Source organism: Diceros bicornis, chromosome 38 (assembly GCF_020826845.1).
Source record: "Diceros bicornis minor isolate mBicDic1 chromosome 38, mDicBic1.mat.cur, whole genome shotgun sequence".
Classification (NCBI taxonomy): Eukaryota; Metazoa; Chordata; class Mammalia; order Perissodactyla; family Rhinocerotidae; genus Diceros; species Diceros bicornis.
Genome location: NC_080777.1, coordinates 11307630 through 11320840, shown reverse-complemented (window position 1 = coordinate 11320840; position 13211 = coordinate 11307630).

The following is a 13211-nucleotide window of genomic DNA, read 5'->3' as shown; positions in this document are numbered from 1 at the left end:
ATACTCAATGGTGAAATGTTAAAAATTTTTCCTCTAAAATCAGGAATAAGACAAGGGTGTCCACTCTTGCCACACCTATTCAATGTGGTACTGAAAGTCTTAGCCAGAGCAATCAGGCAAGAGAAAGAAATAATAGGAATCCAAATTGGAAATGAAAAAGTAAAATTGTCTTTGCGGATGATATGATATAGAAAATCCTAAAGACTCTCCCAAAAGGCTGTTGAAACAAATCATTGAATTCAGCAAGTTGCAAGACACAAAATCAATATACAGAAATCATTTGTGTTTCTATACACTAACTATGAACTATATAAAAAGAAATAAAGAAAATAATTCCCTTCAAAATACCATCAAAAACAATAAAATACTTAGGAATAAATTTAACCAAGGAAGTAAAATATCTGTGCACTGAAAACTATAAGACATTGATGAAAGAAATTTAAAAAGGCACAAATATATGGAAAAAGATCTTGGGTTCATGGATCAGAAGGATTAATATTGCTAAAATGTTCATTCTACCCAGAGCCATATATAGATTCAATGTAATTCCTTTCAAAATATCAAAGGCATTTTTCACAAAAATAGAAAAAACTATCCTAAAATTTGTAGAGAACCATAAAAAACCCTGATTAGCCAAAGAAATCCTGAGAAAGAAGAACAAAGCTGGAGGCATCACACTTCCTCATTTCAAACTATATTACAAAGCTATAGTAATCAAAACCTTATGGTACTAAAATAAAAACAGACACATAGACCAATGAAACAGAATCAAAAGCCCAGAAATAAACTGTCACATATCCAGTTAACTAGTATTTGACAAGGGAGTCAAGTAAACACAATAGAGAAAAGATAGTCTCTTTAATAAATGGTGTTGGGAAAATTGGATAATCACATGCAGAAGAATGAAATTGGACCCCTATCTTACACCATTCACAACAATTAACTTGAAATTGATTAAAGATTTAATAACCCCTGAAACCATAAAACTCCTAGAAGAAAACATAGAGGAAAAGCTCCTTGATATTGGTCATTGCAATGATTTTTTGAATAGAACACCAAAAGCACAAGCAACGAAATCAAAACTAACAACCTTCTGCCAGGAAAAGAAACAATCAACAAAATGAAAAGGCAACCTATGGGATGGGAGAAAGTATTTGCAAATCATATACCTGATAAGAGATTGTATCCAAAATATATAAGGAGCTGACACAACTCAAGAGTTAAAAAACAAATAATCTAATTAAAAAATGGGCAGAGGAACTGAACAGACATTTTTCCAAAGAAAACATACACATGGCCAACAGGTACATTAAAAAGTGTTCAACAGCACTAATCATCAGGGAAATGCAAAACAAAATCACAGTGAGATATCACCTCACATCTATTAGAATGGCTGTCATCAAAAGAAAAGGGATGTTAAATACCGGCAAGGATGTGGAGAAAAGGGAACCATTGTGCCCTGTTGGGGGTACTGAAAATTGGTACAGCCACTATGGAAAAGAATACGATGGTTCTTTGAAAAATTAAAAATAGAGCTACCATATGAAGCAGTAATCCCACTTGTGAGTATAAATCCAAAGGAAATGAAAAAGGGATATCAAAAAGATATCTGCACTCTCATGTTTAATACAGCATTATTCATAATTGCCAAGAAATGGAAACAATCTAGCAATCTAAGTGGCTGTCTATGGATGAATGGATAAGGAAGACATGATATTTACATATCATATATCATATATATATACACACATATATCATATATATAATGGAATAGTATTCAGCCACGAGAAAGAAGGAAATCCTGCTGATTGTGACAAAATGAATGGCTCTTGAGGGCATTATGCTAAGTGAAATAAGTCAGACAGAGAAAGACAAATACTGTATGAGCTCACTTTTTATGTGGAATCTAAAAAAGCTGAACTCATAGAAACAGAGAGTAGAATGGTGGTTGCCAGGGGCTGGGAGGTGGGGGAAATGGGGAGATGTCGTTCAGAGTACAGACTTCCAATTATAAGATAAATAAATTCTGGGGGTCTAATGTACAACATGGTGTTATTTTAACAAGACTAAATTATATACTTGAAATTTGCTGAGAGAGTAGGTCTTAAATGTTCTTACCACAAAAGGAATGGTAATTATGTGAAGTTATGGGGGTGTTAACTAACCTTAGACCTTAATTCACATTTCACAATATATAAGTGTATCAAATCAAAACATTATACACCTTAAAATTACACAATGTTATATGCAATTATATCTCAATAAAACCGGAAAAAAATCCTGTATATTTCATCTAACAAGATGCAGCTATCCTAAAAAGTGAAGAAGTTCCCAACTTCTCCCTACAACCAGGAGATGCATAGCTTTAATTGTCACTGCATCCATCACTGGCTACATTAAATATTTCTCAAATTCTGTCACAGTCTCTGTTACCTAAAGTTAAAATTGTGAAGTTAACTTCTAACAATTGTATGTAAAATAAAAATGAGAAGAAAATGATTAGCTTATATAAATATACATGTAACAAAAGAAATATGTAGTTACCAGAGTCCTTATTTCTATAACTGATCACAATATCATGCATAATTAATATTGCTTTCTTCTTCGATAATCCATCCCATATTTCTACTTACTTCAGCCAGAACTCCACCTGGTTAGGGTTATTTACCTGGTAGAGTGACCTAAACTTTCATTCTCAAAAGTCTGAGTCCTCAATTGTCCTGCCTTTTTTTTTTTTTTTTTTTTTTAGATGCTGTAGCTTTTCATTAACTTTTACTATTGGAAACAGTAGTACTGAGAGGTGCCCAAGGGGATCTCCTGGGTTCCAGACCCAAACCTCCTAGCCTCCATTGTGAACAGCAGCCAGTCCCCTTTGCAATCAGGATCGTTCACTTCACCCCTTAGAGTAACCCCTTTCTCTGCCTGTTGGTTTAATGGCTAGAGGAGACCTAAATGGCCAGATGGCAGCCTCATCTTCAACTCAGTGGAGCCATTGTTATAGTCCCTGATGGAAGCATTTCCTTTCTGGGCACTAAGACCTCCAAACCAGCAGAGCTCAAGTTTGTCAGGACAAGAAGTAAAAATTCTGCAAGTGGGTTCTTAGGTATAATAGTGGACAGAAAAAGTACTAACCAAAATAAATAAATGAGTTAATAAATACATAAATAGGACTTTATCAAAATGTAAAACTTTTGCTCTAAGACACTATTAAAAGAATGAAGAAACAAGCCACCGACTGTGGGAAAATATTTGACTTTCCTCGATTATTAATGAGATAGAGTACTTTCCATGTACTTATTAGCAATTTATATCTTCTCTTTTGTGAATGTCTATTCAAGTCTTTTGATTGGATTTTTGTCTTTTTAGTATTGAGTTATAAGGTTCTTTACATATTGTGAATTCACTTCCTTTGTCAGAGACATGTGTTATGAATATATTTTCTCAATCTGTGGCTTGCCTATTTATTTTTTAAAGTGTTTTGACAAGCAGAAATTCTTAATTTTGATAAAATACTATTTATGATTATTTTCTCTTTATTGGTTAGTGCCTTTGGTATTCTCTCTAAATAAATTTTGCCTACACCAAATTCATAAGTATATTTTCCTATATTTTCTTCTAGAGGCAATATAGCTTTAGTTTTAATGTTCATTTTTAAGGTCTATCCATTGGAGAGTTTTAAGGAAAAAAGTGACATGATCTGATCTATATTTTAAAAGGATCACTCAACAAGTTGCTTAGTTATAAGGGGCAATGATGATAGAAATAGAGTGGTCAATTACAAGACCACTGCAATGATATAGATGAGAGATTTGTTGGCTTTGACCAACAAATTTATTGCTAGTGGGAGATCTGGCAAGAAGTGGTTGAATTTTGGATACGGTTGGAAAGGTAAATTTCCTGATGACATACAGGTTGAGCGTATGAGAGAAAGAGAAGAGTCATGATGGGACAATTTTTTGGCCTGTACAACTGGAAGGATGAAACTGCTATTTTACCGTGCTGAGAAAGATTAGTGGGTGGAGGTGGAGAGGAACAAGTTAGAGATGTTTATTGGACATCCTATCTGAAATGTGGAATAGCCAGTTATATGTAAGAGCCTAGAGTTCAGGATTGAGATCAAGGCTGGAGCTTTACTTGAGGGTTTCTCAGAATATGGATGGTAATTAAAGCTATCAGATTGGATGCTATTACCTAGGGAGTGGGTATAGATAAGGACAAGAAGAGGGGCCAGCTCTGAGCTCTAGGACGCTCCAATGTTAAGAGGTCAGGAGAAGAGGAAAATCAAGCAAAAGAGACTGAAAACGGTGAACATGACAATAGGAGGAAAATCAAGAGGGCATGATAACTTAGAAGTGAAATACAGAAAGTCTTTCCAAAAGGAAAGCATGATCAACGGTGGCAAATGACGAAAGGTCAAAGAAGGTCACCACAGAGAACTGACCGTTGGATTTGGTTACGTGGAGATCATAGATGCCTTGACAAGAGCAGTTTGGGTGGAATAATGGGACGTGGTATCTGATATGGAAGGATAAACCAGAAAAGGGCTGTGAGATTGTGAGAAACAGGAGGTCTCAATACAATCAAAGAATAATTGTAGGGAATAAGGGAATGCAAGGGATGTATGGACGGAATATTGTCAGAGACGTTAAGCCTTCAGAAGTTATTCTGGGTCATGACAACTTGTAGAGTGTAGCAGTGGGTTTGCTCATCTGGCTTAAGTGAAACTCAAGGACTTTGGAGCTGGGGAAATTAACCAACCATGAAGGCCTATCCTGGATGGGTTATGCACACGCACATTGATGTTGCCAGGAGAAGACAGGCATTAAGGAGGAACAAGCACTGAACCCAGCAAAGCAAGACAAGTTCTCAACATAGACTGGGGGCTAAGTAGCAGGGCCTCTCCCTACCATGAAGGGAACTACGATGTACTATTTAAGCACAGCCAAAATACACACCAGCCATTCCCCCCCCCCCCATTATCAGAATGGAACGTATAAGGAATGAAACAGCTGCTCGGAATTTTAGGGATTTACCGAAAAGAACAAATGTGGCCTGTAGTGTGGGCTGCGTCATGTCATTCCCCAATGAGATAAATGATTCACGGGTATGAATCACCCGTGACATCTGTCACACTGGGTCTCTAAAGCTGATGTGGATTTGCATGGAGGCTGACCTTGCTCTTTAGGGTCCTGTGTATCGGGGGGTGTGTGTGTGAGTGTGTGTGTGCATGGGCACGCACGCATGTCTGTGTGTTGTCACATCATAAATGAAGGAGTTTGATACTTTTTAATCTAAAATAGTTGGAGATGCAAAAACATGCCACATGAGGCTGAATGCTTACACTTGGCTTTCTTTCTACCTTTATAAAAAAGAGATGTTAATAAAATCTGAATCCTGAGCCATCCTCTGGACTCTTACTGAGGCCCAAGGCAGTGTTTCAAGTGGATATGTGGCACAATCTTCACAATCCAAAACAAGAATAAAATATACTTTGATCACTTTGCCCAGGGCATATATTTCTGTTCCCTAGGCCTTGGAATTCATGTCATATAGAATCCCATAGAAACAGCTGGGATCATCTGAGACCACAGGAGAGTCACATCGAGGCCATAAATGACCAATGTCAGGTGTTTACATAAAAATCACTTATACAAAATACAAAAAACTGAAGAGAGGTGGTGTGAACTGCCGGGGCATTGGAATGAGACAGATCAGGGTTTCAGTGTCAACTGAGCCACAGCTCTGCCTTGAAAAATTAGGCTAAGTCTTTGCCTCCCCTGAGATTCTATATCATCTTTTATAAAAATAGTGATAATACTACCCAATTTAGAGAATTGTTGTGATAATTCAATGAATGGACATAAGTGAAATCTTCTGATACCAGGCTCAGTAAGTATAGGCTTCTTCCCCTCCTTTCCATCTTCCTTTTGTCAGTGGGAGCCAAGTCTACTCTTTCTTCCACAAACACCAAAAAGCCAATGCATTAGAAAATCCTCTGAAAATTATAAACTATGTCAGTGTATCATCCTGGTCAAAAGCACCTATGCTGTCATTAGGCCAGGTGGGTTCAAGCCTCAGCTCCACAATTTATTCGATGTGTGACTTTTGGCAACCAATGTACATAGGCTCAGTGTCCTCTTCTGTACAGCAGGATAATAACAGCCCCTACCTCAGATGGTTGTCAAAGAAAAGTTTCAATGAAAGAATGCATATAAAGTGCTTAGCACAGTTCTTGTCATGTGGTGGTGTACACTCAAAAGCTATTAGCTAGAAGGTCTGCCTTTTAATAATCTTCACTGTCACCCTAATTCTACCCATTAGCACAGAAGGGAGAGAGAGAGAAAGGGAGGAACCAAAACAGTTTTGAAGGCCTTGCTCTTGTCTTGGTAACAGAAGAGCTGGTCCAAGTTCTAATCCCATTTTAAGCGCCCATGGCCTCCTTAGTTCCCAACACCTGCCCCCCACCTCACCTGGAGAGTTTGTACACTCTGTATGCAACACCACCCCAGGAGCACAAATATCGCTGTGACAGTGAACAGGTGGGTGTGAGGAGGAGCTCTCTGAGAGGTATTCTTCACACACTCACACACACACACACACACACACACACACATACTCTCCATCTTGGAAAGCCAGGGCAGAGGGCCCAGATGCCCTTCAAAAATGAAAATACTTTTTCTAAGTTTGACCCAGCCAATTCTAATGAAAAATTCTGAGTTCCAGAACAATGGTATGAGAAACCTGGGTGGCTACAAAGTCCCAGGCAGCACCTCCAGACCAAGAGGGGAAGACGGAGTCCTTCATGGGTCACCGAGAACCAGTTCTGGAGGTGTTCAGCACCAGGATGGCGGGCATTGCCCCCACATCTCTGAGATTCTACAGAAGTATAATCTGAAGAGTGACAGATCTTCTTGTTTTTTTTTCTTTTGTTTTTTGTTTTTTTTTTTGGTGGGGGAGAAGCTTCTAGTTGTGTTTTGTTTAGCTTTTATAACGAAACAGTAGTTATGTACGTGTCTATGTTTGTGTGTGTGTATTTGTGTGGAGTGGTAGTGAAAGATGGCATCAGAATCACTTTGAAAGCTCTGTCACAATAAACAGCCAACCTTCCCCCTACCAGTTCCTAAAATGCCAAGATTATGACTCAGTTATTCTGTTGTGAGATCTGGACGTGCCTTTTGATAAAGAATCCTTATAATTCTGACACCCTTCCCCTTCAGTTGAGAGAATCAGTAATAAAATGTCAGTGCGGCCATATCGACCTGCTCCCAGTTTCTTTAGAAGTGGAAACTTAAAGCAATCCAGACCTCTTCCATGCAGGGCAGGGGTGGTGAATCCAAAGGGGCATCCATGTCACCCATTAATATTTTTCTACCAAAGCCTACTCAACATCTTCTTTTCTCTCTCTTTTATTTTCCAGCCTTGTTTTAATCCTCACTCTGTTTTTCATTCGTTTCCTTTTTCCCCTTTTCTCCTTCCTATTAGCCCCTGTGGACACTTGTGGGGCCATAGCATAGCATTAAGGAAGTCTGCATTTGCCACTGCCTGATTTCAATGGCCTCCCACCAAAATCACATGCCCCTCTGGAACCTAAATTAGCACCTTCACTGTGGTGCTCTTTAGCTGCCTGTGTTTCCCACAGTGGGGCAAGGAAGGGACTCATCTGAGCCTGCCCTCTCCTTGTTGGTGACACTGTCTTGCCTGGGCTGTTCTCTGCCGCATTCCTGCTTCCCTCACCCTCTGCTCATCTCCTTGCTGAGGGTTCTTGCTTCCCCAGGCACCGTTGTGAAGAGCGGTGGTTCTCTAATTTAAAGTCATCAGAATTCCCTGGAGGGCTGCTTAGAACAGACTGCTGGGCCCTTCCCCCAGACTTTCTGATTTGTAAGTCTGGGTTGGAGCCCAAGAATTTGCTTTTCTAACAACTTTCGAATTGATGCAAATGCTGCTGGTCCAGGGACCACACTTTGAGAACCACTGGTGAAGAGGAAAGGATAAACTTGAGAAGCAAACTCACTTGACTTCTATTACAAGTTCAGTCGCTGACCAGTTGAGTGGCATGGGCAACTTATTTGTCCTCTGAGAGACTCAGATTTCTCACCTGTAAAAATATGATGATAATAACCTCACAGAACTGCTTTAAAGATTAAACAAGATATTGTCTTTCTGGCCTCTGTGAGAAGCAGAATTTATTAAATGGAATCAGAAACACTGAGCTCACCTTGCTAGCCATTACTAGCCATGCAGGTAGATCTGGCCACCAATACCAATGTCATGTGGCGATGATCGATGTGTGACCTTGGCTCACATGGGTAACCATTTAAATGCACAAAGTCTCAGGATTAGCTCATCTTCCCCTGACACTTAGGCTCCCTAGGAACGTGTGATCTAAATAGAGAAGGAAAGAAAGTTGCTTTCATCTTCCTGGTTCTCATCCTCCCCACCCCCTTATTGCTGCTGCTCAATCTGGAATCCTGTAGCTGATTCCAAGGGGGCACATTGTGTCCTTAGAAGGACTGTACAAGGCTTGCATTCCTGCACTCAGAAGAAAGTGTGGTGTGGAAGTGGGTGTGGTAGGGTGGTGTGTTCTATTTAAAGCTTGCGCATTGACTCATGAGGCATCCTAGGGAAATGGCTTCACTTCTAGGCCTTGGTTCTCCTCTTGTTAAAGGGAGGAGAGAGATCTCCTTCTTAGCAGGGTGTTTCGTTTCTGAGGACAGAGAAGTTAGTTCTCGAGAAGCACTTGGAGGGGGAGTTATGTGGTCATATCAAATATGGAATCTAGAGAGGCACATTCTTTACCCACCTTCTCATAAGCGTTATAAAATGCTTGTGTCCAGCCAATCAGGCAAGTCAAGACCACGCTCTGACCCATCTGAAGGCCTGCAGTTTGGAAATACTTGAGATAATGAGAATTTTGTAAGCACTCCCACTGGGTCAGCATCCCCCTCCTACCTGAGGTGTGGGGCAAGCAGAATGGGGTGCAGGGAGAGCCCTGGCCTGGAAACCTGAGTGGAAAATGTCTGGGCTTGCCTCTTTCTGTCACCACCTTGGGACCTTGGCCCCATTTCAAGTTTAAAACTCTGATGATCTCTGACACCCCTTCCAGCTCTGACATCCCAGGGTTCTATAATTCTGAGCCATGAAGTCATTTCCAACGTGGTTGAGAAGTCAAAGAAGTAAATAGAAAATAGCTTTTGGTTAAAGGCTACAGCATCATCTGCGCTCTGTCTTTTCCACCTTCCCTTAGAGACTGAGACTGAGTCAGAGCTGAGGATAGGGATCAGACAAGGTCTTGCCTTCAATGTGCTTACCTCTAGCAACAGCAACAAGTCCTGGAGAATGGCCATTCAGAAGCACACTTAACCCCTCTGAGGGTCTGGAAAGCCCTTCAAAGAACAGAAGGAAAGAAAAAGGAAACTATGACTAATAAGCCAAAGGAAAAAGAAAAAAAGGGGAAAAAAGACCTATTGACTCATCTTGCCAGGTACCAAGCTGGTTGCTTTACATACATGAATTTATTTATCCATCTTATGAGGCAGATATTATTTTTTCACAATTTAAAGCTAAGCAAAGTTGGGAATGAAGAAGTAACAAATTTTCTTACGTTCCCAGAGCTAGTACGTGGGAGGGCCAGTGCTCAAGCTGATGTGTGTTGGACTCTAAACTGGTCACTCCAAATGACACTTGACCTGGCCTTAAACAAGCAGTAAGATGTCTTCCAGCAGAGAGTGGGCAGCTCCCCCAGGCAGATGGAGCTAAATGAACAAAATCATGGAGATCAGATTGGATTAGAGGGTACAACTTAAGGGTAGATGTAGGCAGTGTCAGAAGCCAAGGTGGGAAGTCGTAGAGCAACCCCAAAAGTCCTGTACATCGCTCCAGGCAGTGAGGAGCCATGGAAATGGAGAACAACTTGATCCAATTTTTGCCTTGCAAAGCTGCTGCTTTGATAATACCATGAGGGTATAATGGAAAAGAGTGAGATTTCCAGGCATTGATGAAATGACAATGGAGAGAGGGGGGCCATTAAGGAGATGATGGCAGTAGCTCAGGAGAGAGATGATGAAGACTTGAGCCAAGCTCTTGCTCCACTGTCTGTGACATTTCAGTACCCAGAGGGGATCCAGGAAAGCCCATGGGGCATGTACTTGGAATTCTAAGAGTATCAGGAGGCTTGCCTTGACCCCTTGACCAAGATCCTTGGAACCACATAATAGGTATGAATTTAAACTTGATCAAGCTCTGACAATTTGCAAATTCCTATGAGGATGGTTTAGAAACAGACCTAGTCTTCAAAGCTTCAAGGCCCACTGAGGATTCTGATCTCCATTGGGAAGGACCTCAGGAAACTTAATTCAAATTTCTCTGGACTCGCTCATATACGCATCCTCTAAATAGAAGAAAGAGTTGTCCCCACCCAACCAGGCCTCTAATACTGATATTGTCAAGAAAAAGAGCAGAGTTCTCCTAGACACCAACTGCACTTGCCTGACATGGGCAGAGAACCAGGTGCCTCAGATACTGGTCCTTTTAGACTCTATGGTCTTAAGCATGGGGCTCAAGACAGATGGGGCCATGCAGTCCTCAGAGAAGATGAGTCTTAAGTCCAGGCAGCTCAGCGGAGCCAGAGGAAAGCTGGAGGAGAGACTGGGAGGATGTAGCAGAGAAGTGATTTCACTGAACCATCACCTCATAGACAAACACCAGGCCATCGTGCGGCCCCACGGAACCCAGACAGATGCCAAGAGGATGTAGAAAAAGCGAAACGTGTGCACCCATTTGTAAGCAGCTGCAATGACTCTCAAAGTGATTAGAAAGTGGAAATGATGACATTTCCTGTTCATTTTGAAAATTGAGCTAGTGGCTTAATCTTCACCTCCATCAAAAATTCACTTCTCTCCTTCAACTCTCACCTGATACCTTCTTTTCCTCCCATTACTTAGAAGGGCAGCATGGATCATGCACAGATCACTAAGAGTTAGAGGACCCGAATGAGTTCTTGTCCTGTCTCTGCTGCTTACCAGCTGCCTGACCTAGCACCACTTGTTTTGTCTCTATTACAAAGACCAGGAAACCATGAAATGTTGGGGTTGCAATTGCAGGCTGCCCTTTACGGTCCTTTCCAGTTACAACAATCTCTCATTTGTTTCTTTCTCCCAGCCTCCCACTCCACACTCCATTTATTTTAATCTTTTTTTTTCCTTTCTCTGTTTTTTCTTGCTTATAAAATCTAGCCCGTGTGAGTAATGTTCATATGGTTATGAATACAGTTGGCTCTTTGTCATCTGCGATAATGAGAGACGGATCATGTGGATAACCCCAAACTGCAAACACTATTCATATATGTGGCTGAGGAACATTCCAGGCTGACTAACATTTGGTTTGGGCTGCACTTTTTGAGTGTCCATTAGCTGGATGGGCATAAAGAGGTTAATTGGGGAGGGCTCGGGAAGGAATACAACTGAGGCTAGGATACGAACATTGGCCAAGTCTCCCCCACCAAGCAATGGCCGGTTTGTACATTAGACTGGGTTGGTTTATGTGATTAACACTGCAATAGCCCGCGTGTAGAGCATGCTGGCGAGAAGGTGCAGGCTGTAGTCAGAGAAAGTAGTCATTTGCCAGAGGGTTTAGATTTTAGCCTGAGAGTCTCAGGACCTCCAGGGATGGGAGCAAGGGCATCCTCTCCAGGTTCTGCTGTCTCTTTGATTCACCCTGTGGGTGGCACTGCTCTAAGGAAACCCTCTTAGATATTTCCAACATGAGACTGGACCCCATAGGAAGGCAAACCACCATATGCCCTTGTGTTTCCCTGATTCTACAGCCCTGCCAGCTCTTCTGGAATGAAAAAGGAAGGAAGAGGATGTCTCAAGGTTATTTGTGACCCTTGTCCTAGGACTCATGTTCTGCTTTGCCCTCTACCTACTCCTCAGGTAACCTGGTCTCTAACAGGCTCCTCATCCTCAGTTACCCCTTATCAGTCGATGGGGGCACCTCAGGTGAGCTTAAAGGTAAATTGGATCTGGCTGAGTCAAGATATTGTATGATGTTTCTTCTATTCATAAAAGCTTGAAAATTCTTACATAAGATCACAAGGCATAAAGTTCTGAATGTTGTTTTATTTTATAATAAACTTTCACTTCTCTCTTATTATCAAGTAAACATATTCACTATACTTTTGGAAAATGCAGTAAAGGTATAAAGAGGAAAATGTAAATTAGCTATACTCTAACACCCAGAGATAAGCACCTTTAATATTTTGGTTTATTATTTTTATTCTCTTTTCTAAGTAGATAGGTAGGTAGGTAGGTAGGTAGGTAGGTAGGTAGATAGATAGATAGATAGATAGATAGAGAGAAAAATTAGAAAATAGACAGATATAGGTAGATAATAGATGGTCCATATACAGTTTTATATTTTTCTTTTTCTTTGTAACAATCTTGTGAGCATTTTTGTATCATTGGTTTTCTAATATTATATGTTAATGTCTGTATAACATTTAATTTTATGCATGTATAATACTTTATTATGCATTTCTAAATTATTGAGATATTGTTTCCAATTCTTTGTTTATTTTGTGTATGTGTGAGGAAGATTGGCCCTGAGCTGACATCTGTTGCCAATCTTCCTCTTTTTCCTGGAGGAAGATTGTTGCTGAACTAACATCTGTGCCAATCCTCCTCTATTTTTTGTATGTGAGACACTACCACAGCATTGCCTGATGAGCAGTGTGTAGGTCTTCACCCAGGATCCGAACTGGCGAACCCGGGCTGCAGAAGCGGAGCGTGTGAACTTAACCACTACACCACAGGGCAAGCCCCCTTTGCTCGTTTTATATAATATGGCAATCAAAATCCTCTTGCATGAGTATTTCTTTGAACTCCTGAATTTTTCTTTAGCAGAAATTTCTTTAAAAATGAACTTCCGAGTAAAAAGGTACAAAAATTTTTAAGGGTCTTGAATAAATTATCAAAAAGTTTTATCTGGCAACAATTTATACTTCTATTGGCAGTATAAGTAGCAAATCCTTACCTATATTAAGTTATCATGTTTTATAATAGAGCTTTATATAGGCAAAAAAAGTGATAATTCAACGTTTTAGTTAGAATTTTTTTTATTTTGTGAACATTTTTCATATGTTTAAAGAACTCTCACCTTAAAATCTTTGCCTATTTTTCTATTGAGATATTCTTATTTATTTATATGAGCTATTC